The 18,172-nt window shown below is 40.4% G+C and overlaps 1 protein-coding gene across 1 annotated transcript in view; it reads left to right on the forward strand.

The window, feature by feature from the left end:
* The window catches only part of TAFA5 (TAFA chemokine like family member 5), a 447,033-nt gene that overhangs the window by 348,154 nt on the left and 80,707 nt on the right, over positions 1–18,172 (forward strand). The window lies entirely within an intron of this gene.

The following is an 18,172-nucleotide window of genomic DNA, read 5'->3' on the forward strand; positions in this document are numbered from 1 at the left end:
ATCTGACAAGAATAGAATAGAATAGAATAGAATTAGAGTAGAATAGAATAGAATAGTTGGAAGGGACCTTGGAGGCTTTTAGTCCAACCTTCTGCTTAGGCAGAAAACCCTACACCACTTAGAGGCAAGCTATTCCACTGATAAGTTGTTCTGTCAGGAAATTTCTCCTTAGTTATAAGTTGCTTCTTTCCTTGATTAGTTTCCACTCATTTAAATAATAATTTGTATAAAATAAGACTTTGTATAATATAACGATCAGCTACCCATGGGTTGTGAGGTGTTGTTGTTGTTCATTTTTTCATAAAGTAGCAATTCATAAAGATTGTTTGTAGATTAACATTTGTTTAAATAGAATTCAGAATTTATTTTGTTAAAAATGGGAATTAAAAATAGGAATTACAGTTAAGTGCCAACTATTGAGCATATAATATAATTAAAGGCAGGCATATGAATTCATAGAAAATATGGCTTTGTATAATATAGCAATCAGCAGCTCAGCATGAACAAATGGGTTGTGACTTTTTGTTTTTATTTGCAAGTAAGTAAATCTAGGTTAATTAAGAGATACACATTTATGTATTCAGGAATTCATAAAGATTATTTGTGAATTAACATTTAAGTACAATTTAGAATTGTGTTCAAAATAGAATTATGAATAGAATAAAAAATAGAGTTATGTGAAGAAACACTGCTAAGAAAAAAAATTACTTACATTTATATATATCACAAAATTATGATTCATTAGCCAGTCTTATTAAGTAGATATTGTATTTCATTTTAAAATATTCATGTTTGAGTGTTTAGTACATAATATTGCTGCAGAATAAGCAACCATCAACTCCTCTTTCAAGAATTCAATTCAATTCAATTTATTAGATTTGTATGCCGCCCCTCTCCGAAGACTCGGGGCATCTCACAACAACAACAAAAACAATATTCTAGCAAAAACAAATCTAATATTAAAAAGCACATAAAAAGGGCCTCTTTTCCTGAGCTCATTCAGTATATATACACCTAAGAAAATGCATGTTTGCATTGTTGAAGAGGATGACTGATAGCACAGTACAGTGGTACCTCTACCTAAGAATGCCTCTACTTACGAACTTTTCTAGATTTTACGAACTGGGTGTTTAAGATTTTTTTGCCTCTTCTCAAGAACCATTTTCCACTTACAAACCCAAGCCCCCGAAACTGTAACCGGAAAAGGCAGGGAGAAGCCTCCGTGGGGCCTCTCTAGGAATCTCCTAGGAGGAAACAGGGCCGCTACCCTCTCTGTGGTTTCCCCAATTGCACACATTATTTGCTTTTACCTTGATTCCTATGGGAAAAATTGCTTCTTCTTACAAAATTTTCTACTTAAGAACCTGGTCACAGAATTATTATTATTATTATTATTATTATTATTATTATTATTATTTATTGGAATTTTATGCCGCCCCTCTCCGTGAACTCGGGGCGGCTAACAACAGTAATAAAAACAATATGTAGCAATCCAATAATAAAACAACTAAAAACCCTTATTATAAAAACCAGACATACATACTGACATACCATGCATAAACTGTAGAGGCCCAGGGGGAAAGAATATCTCAGTTCCCCCATGCCTGACGACAGTGGTGGGTTTTAAGGAGCTTACCAAAGGCGAGGAGGGTGGGGGCAATTCTGATCTCTGGAGGGAGTTGGTTCCAGAGGGCCGGAGCCGCCACAGAGAAGGCTCTTCCCCTGGGTCTTGCCAAACGACATTGTTTAGTTGACGGGACCCGGAGAAGGCCCACTCTGTGGGACCTAATCAGTCGCTGGGATTTTTGCGGCAGAAGGCGGTCCCGGAGATAATTAAGTTTGTACATAGAGGTACCAGTGTATATCATATTCAGAACAGTTGTACTCTCTCAGTGCCTCCTTAACTCAAATATCCTTTATGTGGTCTTTTTAAGACCTTGGCTGAGAAGTTAAACACAGAATGATAAAGATTGTATGGTCGGGGATCTTCTGGTCCAACCTCCTCCTCAAGCAGGAAACCCTTTGCCCATGATGGTGAACTTATAGCACACATGCCCAAAGTGGCACATGAAACCATGTAGCCCAGCACTCATGACCTGGCCTGTTTGTCTTCCGAGTTTTTCATGGCGCGTGCAGCGTCAGTGTCCAGTGTTAGCTGTCCTTCAGTGTTAGCTGTCCTTCATGTCCTTCAGTGTCAAAAACTGGTGTGTGCATGTACACCAGCCAGCTGATTGTTGGGTGCACATGTGCCCAAGAACCTGGAGGTTCGGGTTTTATGGAACTTAGCCTCGACGAACGCTGTTTCCATACAAGCCAAAAATGTTTGCTATCACTTCCCTATGCCATTCTGGACAAAGGTATAGTAGATAGGCCTATACCTGCTCCTATGTACCTTTTTAGCTTTGAATCCATACTGAAACACATTCCTGTTTATGATATAGTTTTATATCATGCTTAGGAAATGTGACCTTCTTAATACAAGGGTCGCCCAGGAAGTAATGCACTACATTTTTCCTCAGCCTACAGTAATGGTAAGAATGTGAAACTTTAGATATACATTGTCCGGAGTGCATGTGTAATTTGCATAGGCAACAACAACTGAGAGATTATTATCAAAGAAAATGAGGCCACCTGTGGTTGGGTGGGGCTGTGGTAATTACTGAGGCTGCTATAAATAGCAGCCTGTGGGTTTGGCCATTGTGGAGGATTATCTGATCGTTTTTTGTGTTTCATGACTGCTTTACTGACTTTGACTTTTTGTGTGCTGATTTTTCCCTGCTTTGAAACTAAACCAGAGAAAAGTGTGTTTCACTTTGTGAAAGAAGGACTTTGAATTGCCTCACAGCTGCAAGCTAAGTATCACAGAACTGATAAGGGACTTGTATAAATTACCAGTTTGTTTGGAGACGAGTGCTTAGTTTAAGTGAATTTTCATTATAAAGAACATTGTTTTGAATTTTCAAACGTGTGTGTGTCTGAAATTTGTACCTGTGAATTTTTGGGAGGATTCTACCAGAGAGCCCGACAGAACACACGGTGGCAAATAAAATGGAAAATAAAATTACATGGAGCAAAATAGTAAGACAAAACTAATACCCCGTGGCATATCCTTTAAAGGATTTTTTAATTTCTAAAAATTAGCCCAATTTGGTCTGGTCCAGTAAGTGCCTTGCAACTGTTTAGGACTTTTACCTTAATGTGAAACACATGAGATGGAAATACAATACCTGATTATTGCTTGATTGGTAAGTAAGAACACCAGCAATTGAATGTGATGTCAAAAGCATTTGCTGAATGTCTACTGAGAGTACAAGAACAAATGGCAAGCTGTTGAAGACTTTAGACAAAAAATAAGTAGAACTGAAGGCTTAATGAAATAACACCCAGAGCTGTCATGACAGGATGAGTTCCAAATGTAGGCAATTGAAGCTATTCCTGAAGGTTAACAAATAGTGGAAGGAGAATGGTAAATAACTGACTGCCAGTTTTGAACATACTACTAACTGATCAAGATTTCTATCCATTTCCTTCCCAAATGCCAGTGACAAATATGTTGGAAAAACAACAGAACCTTTGTTCAGGAGCACAAGGTGGCTAAATCTTTATGTGTAGCTTTTTTTATCGCTGAACTGTGTTCCCCTAGATTGTGCTGTGACATAAACAGTGTTGTAAGAATCAAAGTTAGAAGTCGGGGGAACCCTAACCTTGGTTTCTCTTTTTAGAGAAAGGGCTGCTCAGAATCCATCAGTAGAATAGAATAGAATAGAATTTTATTGGCCAGGTGTGATTTGACACACATGGAATTTGTCTTGGTGCATAGGCTCACAGCGTACATAAAATAAAATATACCGTACATTTGTCAAGAATCATGTGGTACGACACTTAATGATTGTCATAGGGGTCAAATAAGCAATGAAGAAGCAATATTAACAAAAATCTTAGGATATAAGCAACAAGTTACAGTCATACAGTCAACATGAGAGGAAATGGGTGATAGGAATGATGAGAAAAAATAGTAGAATAGAAGTGCAGATTTAGTAGAAAGTCTGACAGTGTTGAGTGAATTATTTGTTTAGTAGAGTGACGGCGTTCAGAAAAAAACCTGTTCTTGTGTCTAGTTGTCTTGGTGTGCAGTGCTCTGTAGCGACATTTTGAGGGTAGGAGTTGAAACAGTTTGTGTCCAGGATGTGAGGGGGTCAGTAAATATTTTCCCCCGCCCTCTTTTTGACTCATGCAGTATACAGGTTCTCAATGGAAGGCAGGTTGGCAGCAATTGTTTTTTCTGCAATTCTGATTATCCTCTGAAGTCTGTGTCGGTCCTGTTGGGTTGCAGCACCAAACCAGACGGTTATAGAGGTGCAGATGACAGACTCAATGATTCCTCTGTAGAACTGTATCAGCAGCTCCTTGGGCAGTTTGAGCTTCCTGAGCTGGCGCAGAAAGAACATTCTTTGTTGTGCTTTTTTGATGATGTTTTTGATCTATTTATGATCTAGGTCTATTCTATTCTATTCTATAAGTTTGCATATGTACTCAGTACTTGGTTTGGGCCCCTTTTGCAGCAATTATTGCCTCAATGCCATGGAAGCTATCAGCCTGCGGCACAGCTGAGGTGCTTTGGAAGACCAGGATGCTTCAATAACGGCCTTCAGCTCTTCTGCATTGTTCAGTCTCATGTCTCTCATCTTTCTCTTGGCAATGCCCTAAAGATTCTCTATGGGGTTCAGGTCAGGCGAATTTGCTGGCCAATCAAGCACAATAATCCCACGACCATTGAACCAGATTTTTGCTGCTTTTAGGCAGTGTGGGCAGGTGCCATGTCCTGCTAGAAAATTGAAGTCAGCATCCCCATATAACTCAGTTGTGGAAGGAAGCATTAAGGTGCTCCAAAATCTCCCTGTGGACCCTAGACTTGATAGATAAATAATAATAATAATTATTATAATTATTATTATTATTATTATTATTATTATTATTTATTAGATTTGTATGCCGCCCCTCTCTGAAAACTCGGGGCGGCTCACAACAATAATAAAAACAATGTTACAGTGGAACAAATCTAATATTAAAAGAGAAAAAGACATATAAAACGCTATCATTTAAAACCAAACAACCCCATGTAGAGAGCGTTGCAGTAATCGAACCTCGAGGTAATGAGGGCATGAGCGACTGTGAGCAATGACTCCCTGTCCAAATAGGGCCGCAACTGTTGCACCAGGGCAAACGCCCTCCTCGCCACAGCCGAAAGATGGTGCTCCAATGTTAGCTGTGGATCAAGGAGGACGCCCAAGTTGTGAACCCTCTCCAAGGGGGTCAATAATTCCCCCCCCCCCAGGGTAATGGACGGACAGATGGAATTGTCCTTGAGAGGCAAAACCCACAGCCACTCTGTCTTGTCTGGGTTGAGTTTGAGCTTGTTGACACCCATCCAGACCCCAACAGCCTCCAGGCACCGGCACATCACTTCCATAAAGCACAGTGGACCAACACCAGCAGATGACATGTCTCCCCAAATCAACACAAACTTTGGAAACTTTTGCATCTCATTTGGAAACCAAGGACCCAGAGTATGGAGGAAGAATGGAGAGGCACACATAGCAAGATGCTTAAAGTCTAGTGTGAAGTGTGCACAGTCTTTGTTGATTTGGGGAGCCATGTCATCTGCTGGTGTTAGTCCACTGTGCTTCATTAAGTCCAGAGTCAATGCAGCCATTTACTGAAATAAATGAATTTTTGCACAATATTCTAATTTTTTGAGTTTCACCTATATATTAAGAAAACGCATTAGAGATAGTTGGGATAGGACAGGATATAATTCTTTATTGGCCAAGTGTGATTGGACACACAAATAATTTGTCTTTGGTGCATGTGCTCTCTGTACATAAAGGACAAGATATATTCATCAACAATCACAAGATATGACACTTAATAATAGTCATCGGCTACAAATAAGCAATCAAACAATACTAGGAAACAATATTAATATAAATCGTGATGATACAGCAACAAAGTTACAGTCATGCAGTCATAAGTGAGAAGAAATGGGGGGATAGGAATTATAAGGAGATTAATAGTAATAGTAATAGCACCACATTTATTAGAGAAAATTTGACTGTGCTTATTCAGAAAGGTTGCCCAAGAGAATAGAGATGGTTCTTTTTCTCTTGAAAAATAAAAATTGACAGAACTGAATATTAAACTACTATAGTTATGGGTGCACCAGTTGCAGCCCTATTTGGACAGGGAGTCATTGCTCACAGTCACTCATGACCTCATCACCTCGAGGTTCGATTACTGCAACGCTCTCTACATGGGGCTACCTTTGAAAAGTGTTCGGCAACTTCAGATCATGCAGAATGCGACCGCGAGAGCCATCGTGGGGCTTCCTAGATTCGCCCACGTTTCTGCAACACTCCGTGGCCTGCACTGGCTGCCGATCGGTTTCTGGTCTCAATACAAAGTGTTGGTAATGACCTTTAAAGCCCTACATGGCATTGGGCCAGAATACATCCGGAACCGCCTTCTACCGCACGAATCCCAGCGGCCGATAAGGTCCCACAGAGTTGGCCTTCTCCAGGTCCCGTAGACCAAAAAATGTCGTTTGGTGGGCCCCCAGGGGAAGAGCCTTCTCTGTGGTGGCCCCAGCCCTCTGGAATCAACTCCCCCCCGGAGATTAGAATGGCCCCCACCCTCCTTGTCTTTTGCAAATTACTCAAGACCCACCTTTGTCGCCAGGCATGGGGGAGTTAGGATATTCCTTCCGCTAGGCCATTACAAGTTATGTATGGTATGTTTGTGTGTATGTTTGGTTTTTATAATAAGGGTTTTTAGTTGTTTTATTAAATTGGATTGTTACATGTTGTTTTTTATCATTGTTGTTAGCCGCCCGAGTCTGCGGAGAGGGGCGGCATACAAATCCAATTAAAAAAAAATAGTTATACATATGTTATGTGTGTGTGTATATGTATATGTACTGTATACTGCGTATATATGTGCACACACACATGCATACATACATATATGAAAGAATTATTTTTTACAATGCTATCCTAGCCTTCATTTGTGTTTCTATAAGTTGCACTTTGCCGTTTAGGTCCTGTTAAACGTGTATAATACCTCCACAGTTTATTTCTTCCTACTCCCATTAACTTTGACATGTTCAGCATACCGGCAACAAAGTGAAATGTCCTAAAAACCTGATCCCTGTAGTGGTTTCTGCTGGCATGCCAGAGATCACTTTAAATTTTACTTTGCTTCCAATACACTAATTGAATACAGCAGAGCGTAACAGCAGGAGATAGAAACAGAGCACAGTGAGTCCTGACAAAGATTTTTCTCTAGAGGCAAGCATTCAATTAACATCCCTTGTTAGACAGCAAAACTAAATACCCTCAAGCTATCTGTCACTTATTTGTTATTTCCCTGAAAACTAGAATTTCTAGTTTTGGGGCTGTACAGTTTCAAAATCGCATTCATTCTACATTTGTCATCCAGGTAATCCAAGCTAGATGGTCAGTTGATGTTTGGTTGAATTGCTACTTCAAATGAAAGTGGTAGAATGGTAATTATCCCTCATTCAGGAATTATTTTTTGCATTTATAACATCGCTGCAAAAATTGGAAGTATACACTATCCGCAGAGGTGGTATTTAGCTGGTTCGGACCGGTTTGGGAAAACCGGTAGTGTTCTGTTGAGCTCTCTGGTAGACTCCTCCCAAAAATTCACAGGTACAAATTTCAGACACGCACACATTTGAAAATTCAAAACAATGTTCTTTATAATGAAAAGTCACTTAAACTAAGTCCTCTTTTGGTATAGCAAAGAGCATTCCTCTCCAAACAAACTGGTAATTTGTACAAGTCCCTTATCAGTTCTGTGATACTTAGCATTCAGCTGTGAGGCAATTCACAGTCCTTCTTCTTTCACAAAGTGAAACACACTTTGCTCTGGTTTAGTTTCCAAGCAGGGAAAAATCAGCACACAAAAGGTCAAAGTCAGTAAAGCAGTCACGAAATATAACGTTCAGATAATCCTCCACAATGGCCAAACCCACAGGCTGCTCTTTATAGCAGCCTCACTAATTACCACAGCCCCACCCAACCACAGGTGGCCTCATTTTCTTTGATAATAATCTCTCAGTTGTTGTTGCCTATGCATTGCTCTCCGCATGCGTGGCTGTATCATTAACTCTTGTTCTGAATCCAAGGAGGAGCTAGATAATTTATCTCCTTCTGAGTTGTCTGCCACACTCTCCTCCTCCCTGTCACTCATGTCTTCTTGGTCAGAGGAGCCTTCATCAGCAGATTCCACCAGGGGCAAAACAGGCCTGCAGCATGTGGATGTCTCCCCCACATCCACAGTCCTTGGGGCAGGAGCTGGGCCAGAGCTAACCACAACACGGTAGTGGCCATTTTAATCAGTTTGGAGAACCTGCAAATACAATCTCTGATTGGCCCCTTCCCTTCCACCTCCGCCATTTTCTGTCCTATATTCCCTCTTTTTTACCTCAGCTGATTCGCGTGGCAGAGCAGATTGGCACATTTCAGCTGAGCTAAACAACAGCTCACCTCACCAGCACTGACCACGGGTGATCTTTGAGTACTGCACATTTTCAAGCAGTGTGTATGAGTCATGTGCATGCACAGAAGATTTTGCTCACATTTTTAGTGCTGCTGGGCAAACCGGTAGGTAAATTATGTGAATCCTAACCCTGACAGTATGTATAATAGTAATAATAATAATAATAATAATAATAATAATAATAATAATAATATTATTATAATATAATATAATATAATATTAATATAATAATAATAATAATAATAATAATAATAATAATAATAATAATAATAATAATTGGAGCATAGTATTTTTCTCCTCATTAGAAATCTTAAGCAGAAGCTACGCATACATTAGAAACAAGTACAGTGATACCTTGTCTTACAAACTTAATTGGTTCCGGGATGTGGTTCTTAAGGTGAAAAGTTTGTAAGATGAAACAATGTTTCCCATAGGAATCAATGTAAAAGTGATTAATGCGTGCAAGCCCAAAACTCACCCCTTTTGCCAGCCGAAGCGCCCGTTTTTGCACTGCTGGGATTGCCCTGAGGCTCCCCTCCATGGGAAACCCCACGTCCAGACTTCTGTGTTTTTGTGGTGCTCCAGGGGAATCCCAGCAGGGGAATCCCAGCATCACAAAAATGAGCACTTCGCTGGCAACGGAAGTCTGGAGGTGGGGTTTCCCAGCGATATACATGTAATTTACATGTAAATTTCCCAGGTATATACATGTAATTTATTTATTTTATTTATTTATTTATTCATTTGTCCAATACACAAATACATAGGAAGAAAAATAGACATGTATAAGGGTAAAAGTGAACTTAGAGGAGAGGATATATGAAAGAAAGAAAATATATATGATAAGTGAGAGAAAGGAAAGACAATTGGACAGGGGACGAAAGGCACACCAGTGCACTTATGTACGCCCCTTACTGGCCTCTTAGGAACCTGGAGAGGTCAATCGTGGAGAGTCTAAGGGAGAAGTGTTGGGGGTTAGGGGTTGACACAATTGAGTCCGCTAATTGTTGCGTGCTCTTGTGTTGTTGCGGTTGAAGCTGAAGTAGTCATAATACACACACACCAAAACACACATGTATACATACATGAGTCTTTGGAGAGGGGCGGCATACAAATCTAATTAATAATAATAATAATAATAATAATAATAATAATAATAATAATAGGAGCATAGTATTTTTCTCCTCATTAGAAATCTTAAGCAGAAGCTACGCATACATTAGAAACAAGTACAGTGATACCTTGTCTTACAAACTTAATTGGTTCCGGGATGTGCCCTGAGGCTCCCCTCCATGGGAAACCCCACGTCCAGACTTCTGTGTTTTTGTGGTGCTCCAGGGGAATCCCAGCAGGGGAATCCCAGCATCACAAAAATGAGCACTTCGCTGGCAACGGAAGTCTAGAGGTGGGGTTTCCCAGCGAAGGGAGCATCAGTGAAATCGCAGCATCGCAAAAACAACGAAGTCCTGTCCTCGAAGCGCCACCTCCGGACCTCTGTGTTTTTGCAAAAACACGGAAGTCCGGAGGTGGGGTTTCCCATGTAGGGGAGCCTCAGGGCAATCCCAGCAGTGCAAAATGGGTGCTTCACTGGCAACGGAAATCCGAAGGTGGGGCACCCCAGCGGAGGTGGTGGGTTTGTAAGGTGAATATAGTTTGTAAGAAGAGGCAAAAAAATCTTAAACCCCGGGTTTGTATCTCGAAAAGTTTGTATGACGAGGCGTTTGTAAGACGAGGTATCACTGTATTGGCAAGACTTGGACTAGTCCATTTAGGTTCCTTCAAATTTTAAGGTCCTTTTAAAAAATATTCTTATAAAATAGTAATTTATTTTCTAGAACTTTTTTTTGGGGGGGGGACCTTAGGAAAGCAATATCTGGAAACTTTATGCACCAAGGTTTATGTGTAACGAAATGCCATAAGACCTATGGGAAATCTCTTCCATTAAAGAAAAATATTTTGTAGCTGAAAATATGTTTGATCTCAAATTTATAAGACCATGTTGTATTGCATAATAGCATATTTGGAGATAAGGAACATCTCAGGATAGGACTATAAAACCAAGTGGATTTTTTCTATGATGGGAAGGCAATAATAATTTCTTGTATTTTTCATTACTCTTCTTTAAAATTCATGGATAACATATATTTGTTGACAAATAACAGAGTTACTGATAGCGATTTATATAGACCTTTTCCTACAGTGCGTTTTTCTGATTTACTCAGCAAATCTATATCCATTTAACAGGGATTTAACCCCTATTGATCTCATGGCAAGGATTTTAATATGTTTTCTTTTTCTTCCTGGAGAATCCTGGCCGTTTGAATGAACTTCATGCTAACTTCTCTACTTCCATTTAGCCTCATCCATCTTAAAAAAGAAATTACTGGTATACAGTGGTCCCTTGACCTTCGCAGGTCTGACTTTCACGGAAAGGCTATACCATGGGTTTTCAAAAAATATTAATAAAAAAGACTTCGCTTTATTTGAACATTTTCCCGTGGCCGTCCAATGTACAATACTGTGCGTTTTAACTCTCCTCCTCCCCCCCCATCCCAGCTGTCCTGCTTCTTTAAATAAAAGTTCCGCTTCCGCCCCAGCGTCCCGATCCCTCCCCTTTAATTCTCAGAGCGTTGGTACGCTCCACTTGAAGCCGAGCCTTAGTGCCGCTCGCTGCTGCCGCCTCTTCTTCCCCCACCCACCTGAGCCATCTCCCTTATTGGTAGCGTCCAACCTCCCAGCTGACCAGACTGGAATCCTGAGCTTCCCCTGCCCTGACCCTGAGCACTGGTGCTGCCGCCACCACCATAGGAGATGCTTGCAGCGAGCTTGCCACCCCGTTGCCCCTACAGGTTCTGGGGTTAAGTAAAACCAGGAATAGAGGGGAGGATCTCTACTTCACAGAAATTTGACTTTTGCGGGCGGTCTTGGAACGTATCCCCCACGAAAGTCAAGGTAGCATATATAGATTCTTCTCCAGCAAATTTTTCCTTTTTAAAAAATTCCAGTTACCAGAGATTTATAAATTGTTTTATTTTCCTTTAATTCTTCCTGTCTTTGATATTTATATATTTATATTCATATTTTTAACCATAATCTGGGAGCTGTACTTTAACCTATATGCCAGTTAGACATTCATGTAAGATTGCTCTCTATTTGATCAAACCTGTGTTTGTTAAAAAAAACTTTTAGAGGTCATTTTTTTAAGGAATTGAGGTTAATTCTTAAAGGTTAAGTCCTAATTATTTTCTCTAGTTATCAGTGAAAAAAGTAATGCTGTTATTTAAAATAAGATTATCAGGGAAGATTACTTAAATAGGAGTCCATTGTTTTCTAGATATTGGACACTAAAGCATGTGCTGAATAGTTATGAGAACTGGGTACATCCAGTCCAACAAAGAGAAAGACTAAGGGTGTTATGATACAATCTTCAAATATTTGAGGGGCTATCACAAAGAAGCAGGGGTCAATTTATTCTCCAAAGTAGCTGAGGGCAGGATAAGAAATAACAGGTGTAAGCTTATCAAAGAGAGATCCAACTTATAATTAAGGAGACATTTCCAGTCAGTAAGAACAATTAAGCAGTGTAACAATTTGCCTCCAGAAGTTGTAAATCTCTATCACTAAATTTTTTTCAGAAGAGATTGGACATTTATCTGAAATTGTATAGGGGCATGATGGCGAACCTATGGCACATGCCACAGGTGGTACGCAGACCCCTTTCTGTGGCCACATTTGCTGTTGCCAGCTGCACTTCTCGGTTCCGTTGCATGTATACGTGAAGACTATCTGGTTCGGTCCGAGTTCTGTCGGGCTCTTTGGTAGACTTCTCCCAAAAATTCACAGGTACAAATTTCAGACACAAAATTCAAAACAATGTTCTTTATAATGAAAAGTCACTTAAACTAAGCCCTCTTTTGGTATAGCAAAGAGCACTTGTCTCCAAACAAACTGGTAATTTGTTCAAGTCCCTTATCAGTTCTGTGATACTTAGCTTGCAGCTGTGAGGCAATTCACAGTCCTTCTTCTTTCACAAAGTGAAACACACTTTGCTCTGGTTTAGTTTCAAAGCGGCGGAAAATCAGCACACAAAAGGTCAAAGTCAGTAAAGCAGTCACGAAACACAACGATCAGATAATCCTGCAGAATGGCCAAACCCACAGGCTGCTATTTATAGCAGCCTCACTAATTACCACAGCCCCACCCAACCACAGGTGGCCTCATTTTCTTTGATAATAATCTCTCAGTTGTTGTTGCCTATGCATCGCTCTCCTCATGCGTGGCTGCATCATTAACTCTTGTTCTGAATCCAAGGAGGAGCTAGATAATTGATCTCCTTCTGAGCTATCTGCCACACTCTCCTCCTCCCTGTCACTCATGTCTTCTTGGTCAGAGGAGCCTTCATCAGCAGATTCCACTGGGGGCAAAACAGGCCTGCAGCATGGGGATGTCTCCCCCACACCCACAGTCCTTGTGGCAGGAGCTGGGCCAGAGCTAACCACAACAGTCCGCATGCATACGCAGCCAGCCACACTCTTCCGGTTTCCACCATGCACTCCAGCCAGCTATACTTTGCGCATGCATGCGACGGAACCTGAAAATGCAGCTAGCTATGGCACGCATGAGTGCAGGGCCAACTGCTCTCATCCGTGTCCCATCACACGCATGCATGTTGCCCAGCTGGCCAAAGCGCATGCATGAGACAAGCCAGAAGAGAGTGGAAGTCTGCATGCACATGTGCAACAGCCAGCTCTTCTGGGTTTCAGTGGTCTAGTGCACGGATGCATGTTAATGGTCACATGCGCACATGCACTCCTGTGTGAGCACTCTTGTGTGCAAAAAAGGTTAGCCACCATAGGTATAGAGTCTTCTGCTTGAGCAGGGGGTTGGACTAGAAGACCTCCAAGGTACCTTCCAACTCAGTTATTCTAATCTTCTATTCTTCTGTTATTTGAAGCAGCACATTGTGCATAAGAGAAGTGCAATTATTGAAATGAAATAACCACGAAGAGTTTGTACTTCTGATTTTAAAAGCCATTTTTAGTTTTAACAGTGTTTTAAAAGGACTTAGATTTCTAATTTGACTTTTGGATTATCTGAATTTCAAATAACTGCTTTTAATAGCTAAGAGGTTTTGAACTCAGGAGACTTCCTTGAAATATCTGTCTCTTTCAGAGTACTATAGCCCCAAGTCTCTTTAAGTTAGATCCGTTACAATTTTCTGTATCACAGATAATCTCCCATATAACGTCAGAACAAAAAACAAATTAACATTTTGTCAAAAAAAAATAAGCTAAAAACCTGCTGGGTACATTTTCTCTTATTGGTGCTCTTGTTAGTTTTATTATTATTAGACTGTAGTACAACTTTTGCTCTCTGTGAAAACAAGAAATCTTCTTGTTTTGAAAGCTTTAGGAGATATGATAGTTTAACATAGGTTACCATATACTTATTCTCTTGTTACAATCCAATAGGCTCTCTGAAATCTATACTCTTGAAAACAGATTTGAGAGGAAAGCCCTGCTATTAGGTCACAATCATATGACTGTGTTAATATTTTCAATTACACTCCACTCAGTCACAGTCCTTCTCTTCCAATGATAAAGGTCTCACGCAGTGATAATACTAATACAGTATAAACATGCTCAACGGAAAGAGCAGGAAAAGGGGATTTGTTTAAAATAAAGAAGGAAAGCGATATATTCAGGAGTTGATCAAAGATCTGGATAGGGAGAGAAATTCAGTTGTATCTACTGAAAAGTAAAAGATTAATGCATATAAGAATTAAATATATACTGTTCTGTCGGGCTCTCTGGTAGAATCCTCCCAAAAATTCACAGGTACAAATTTCAGACACACACACGTTTGAAAATTCAAAACAATGTTCTTTATAATGAAAATTCATTTAAACCAAGCCCTCTTTTCGTATAGCAAAGAGTACTTGTCTCTAAACAAACTGGTAATTTGTACAAGTCCCTTATCAGTTCTGTGATACTTAGCTTGCAGCTGTGAGGCAATTCACAGTCCTTCTTCTTTCACAAAGTGACACACACTTTGCTCTGGTTTAGTTTCAAAGCAGGGAAAAATCAGCACACAAAAAAGTAAAAGTCAGTAAAGCAGTCACGAAACACAAGGATCAGATAATCCTCCACAATGGCCAAACCCACAGGCTGCTATTTATAGCAGCCTCACTAATTACCACAGCCCCACCCAACCACAGGTGGCCTCATTTTCTTTGATAATAATCTCTCAGTTGTTGTTGCCTATGCATCGCTCTCCGCATGCGTGGCTGTAGCATTAACTCTTGTTCTGAATCCAAGGAGGAGCTAGATAATTGATCTCTTTCTGAGCTGTCTGACACACTCTCCTCCTCCCTGTCACTCATGTCTTCTTGGTCAGAGGAGCCTTCATCAGCACACTCTCCTCCTCCCTGTCACTCATGTCTTCTTGCTCAGAGGAGCCTTCATCATCAGATTCCACCGGGGGCAAAACAGGCCTGCAGCATGTGGATGTCTCCCCCACATCCACAGTCCTTGGGGCAGGAGCAGGGCCAGAGCTAACCACAACATATACCTGCAGTGATGGGTCCTTGATGCTGTCTTAGCTTTCTTGTTTTTTCTTTCAGATGTCTCATTATCCAAACAAGGTAACAACATCAGTGCTACTAAAGAGTGTTGTTTGTTGTCAGTTTATATTCTGGTGTTTTGCTGTGGTTGGTCTTAGAGATTCTTTGATTAGGCTGTTTACTAATAGCACCTTAGCAGTTTCTTAATTGGGGTATTGCTTACTTGATTGTTGGTCTGAAGTTAACTTTGAAGTTTATCTATGCTGATCTGGGCTCTTATTACTGGTGTTGAGGTGCTGGGGATTTTTGGGGGGGGGAGGGGCTGGCTGATTGTCTCTTTTGATAGATGTTTTTGGCCAGACCCATCCTTGAATACAGTTCATCTGTCTGGATCCCATACCACATCTCGGACATCAACACCCTTGAAAATGTCCAAAGATACTTCACCAGAAGAGCCCTTCACTCCTCCACTCGAAACAGAATACCCTACGAGACTAGACTTTCAATCCTGGGCCTAGAAAGCCTAGAACTAAGACGCCTTAAACAAAATCTAAGTATTGCCCACAAGATCATATGCTGCAACATTCTACCTGTCAATGACTACTTCAGCTTCAATCGCAACAACACAAGAGCACGCAACAGATTCAAACTTAATATTAACCGCTCCAAACTTGACTGTAAAAAATACGACTTCAGCAACCGAGTTGTCGAAGCGCGGAACTCATTACCTGATTCAGTAGTGTCAAACCCTAACCCCCAACATTTTTCCCTTAGACTATCCACGATTGACCTCTCCAGGTTCCTTAGAGGGCAGTAAGGGGCGTGCATAAGTGCACCAGTGTGCCTTCCGTCCCCTGTCCAATTGTCTCTCCTTTATCTCCTTTATCTTTTCTTCCTTTCATATATCTTCTCCTCTATTTTTATATCTTTTATCCTATCCTTTTCTTTATATATATTACTACATATCTATTCTCTTCAATGTGTATTATGTATTGGACTAAATAAATAAATAAGTAAGTAAATAAATAAATAAACAAACAAACAAATAAATAAATAAAATGTTGTTAATGTCTATATATCTATTGGTGGCTGATTTATCATAGTGCCTGGCTTCTACAAATTCCCTGCCATTTTTGGACTTGATCTGGTCTAGGATTGTCACATTTTTTTCAAATTGAAACTATGGTCAAAATATGTAAAATTAAAGAATTTACATCATGTCTTCTGACTTCCAGTTGATGTTCATGGATGTTTTCTGCCAGTCTTCAGCCTATTGCTACTACACAGTAGTTGTTGCAGTTCCTAATTGTATGTTGTAGATGACTCCTGGATTCTTTTTCTTCCCCCTGGAGTTGCTAGGTCTTTTGGTTCGCTTAAGAAGTTTTGAATATAGCTGCAAAAATCAAATTGCTAAAGCTCTTCATTACTGGCATATATAAGTTTCTTATCTTTGCATTAAGGTAAAGCAACAATAGCAATAGAACTTAGACTTATATACCGCTTCATAGTGCTTTACAGCCAGGGGCGGGCTACTGCCCTGACAGGGGGGCAGAACGGAGTGGGGTAGTGAAAATGGAGCTCCACCCCAGAGCACCAAATTTGCACTGAAAGATGTTGAAAGCAAATGCAGGGCGTCCTGCATAAGCCATGCCCACAATGTGGCAGTAAAAATTTTGCTACCCCTTCACTGTTTACAGCCCTCTCTAAGTGGTTTACAGATCGTCCCCAACAATCTGGGTCCTTATTTTACCCACCTTCGAAAGCTGGAAGGCTGAGTCAACCTTGAGCCAGCACAATTGCTTATCCAGCAGCATCAAATGCGCCTGTGTGTTTGTCAAAATAGTCAGGATGGCAGTTGTTATGGTACAGTCATAGCTCTCAACTTTTCTATGTATATAACAACATTTGTACACAAGACAGTGGGAGTCTACGGAGAGGGGCGGCATACAAATCTAATAAATAATAATAATAACAGATTATATGGTCTCAAGATTCCTATTATCTTAGTCCAAAGATTGACATTGAGTATTCTTAAATGCTATTTTTCCTGTTTGAAGGAATAGTCATAAAGAACTATCTTTAGTTCTAGTCATAAGTCATAATAGTCATAAAGAACTATCCATGCAGCATCTGGAACTCATGTATTTCTTGCTTATCCATCTCTGGAAAAGCCGCTCTGAGTCCGTTTTGGAGCGAGTGGCATATAAATACAATAAATAAAGAGATTAGAACCTTCTGTTTTTGGTTAATTAATGTTTGCCTGGCTTCCAATCTCAGTGTTGCATGACTTATTGAAAAAACAACAACTTCAAATGATAATGCACAATTTCATCATTATAATTAAAATTAGCCAGAAATTACCATTTGGCCACAGTGTCTCTTTCTAGAGACATGATATTGAAAAAGAGGGAGGGCAAAGAATCATGCATCAGGGGTGGGTTTCTCCCAGTTTGGACCAGATGGCCCAAACTGTTAGTGACCCACTAGTGATGTAATTTTGTTACCACGGATCCAGTTGCTGCCATCCTTTTTTCTGAAATTTCAGCCAATTTTCCTGTATTTGGATGGATACAGGAATCTCCATTCTGTGCTTTGACCCCCCCCCTGGCCGTCCCGGGGTTATTATTGACCTTCTGAGCATGCGCAAAAGTAAAAATGAGTCGGAGTGGCTCAGCAGGTAGAGTGCTGTACTGCAGGCCACTGAAGCTTGACTGTAGATCTGTAGGTCAGCGGTTCAAATCTCATCACCGGGTCAAGGTTGACTCAGCCTTCCATCCTTCCGAGGTGGGTAAAATGAGGACCCGGATTGTGGGAGCAATATGCTAGCTCTGTTTAAAAAGTGCTATTGCTAACATGTTGTAAGCTGCCCTGAGTCTAAGAAGAAGTGATGTGAGTGACATAGGGGAATGTTTGGTAGGGAAGGTTTGCCTATTTGCCTATTTAAGTGTGCAATAGGGTTGATATTCCTGGAGGGGTCTGTAATATGGTAAATTATTTAGCTTTACTAGATAAATGGTCAAAGCAATGGAA

The sequence above is a fragment of the Erythrolamprus reginae genome, chromosome 6, assembly GCF_031021105.1.
Source record: "Erythrolamprus reginae isolate rEryReg1 chromosome 6, rEryReg1.hap1, whole genome shotgun sequence".
Classification (NCBI taxonomy): domain Eukaryota; kingdom Metazoa; phylum Chordata; class Lepidosauria; order Squamata; family Dipsadidae; genus Erythrolamprus; species Erythrolamprus reginae.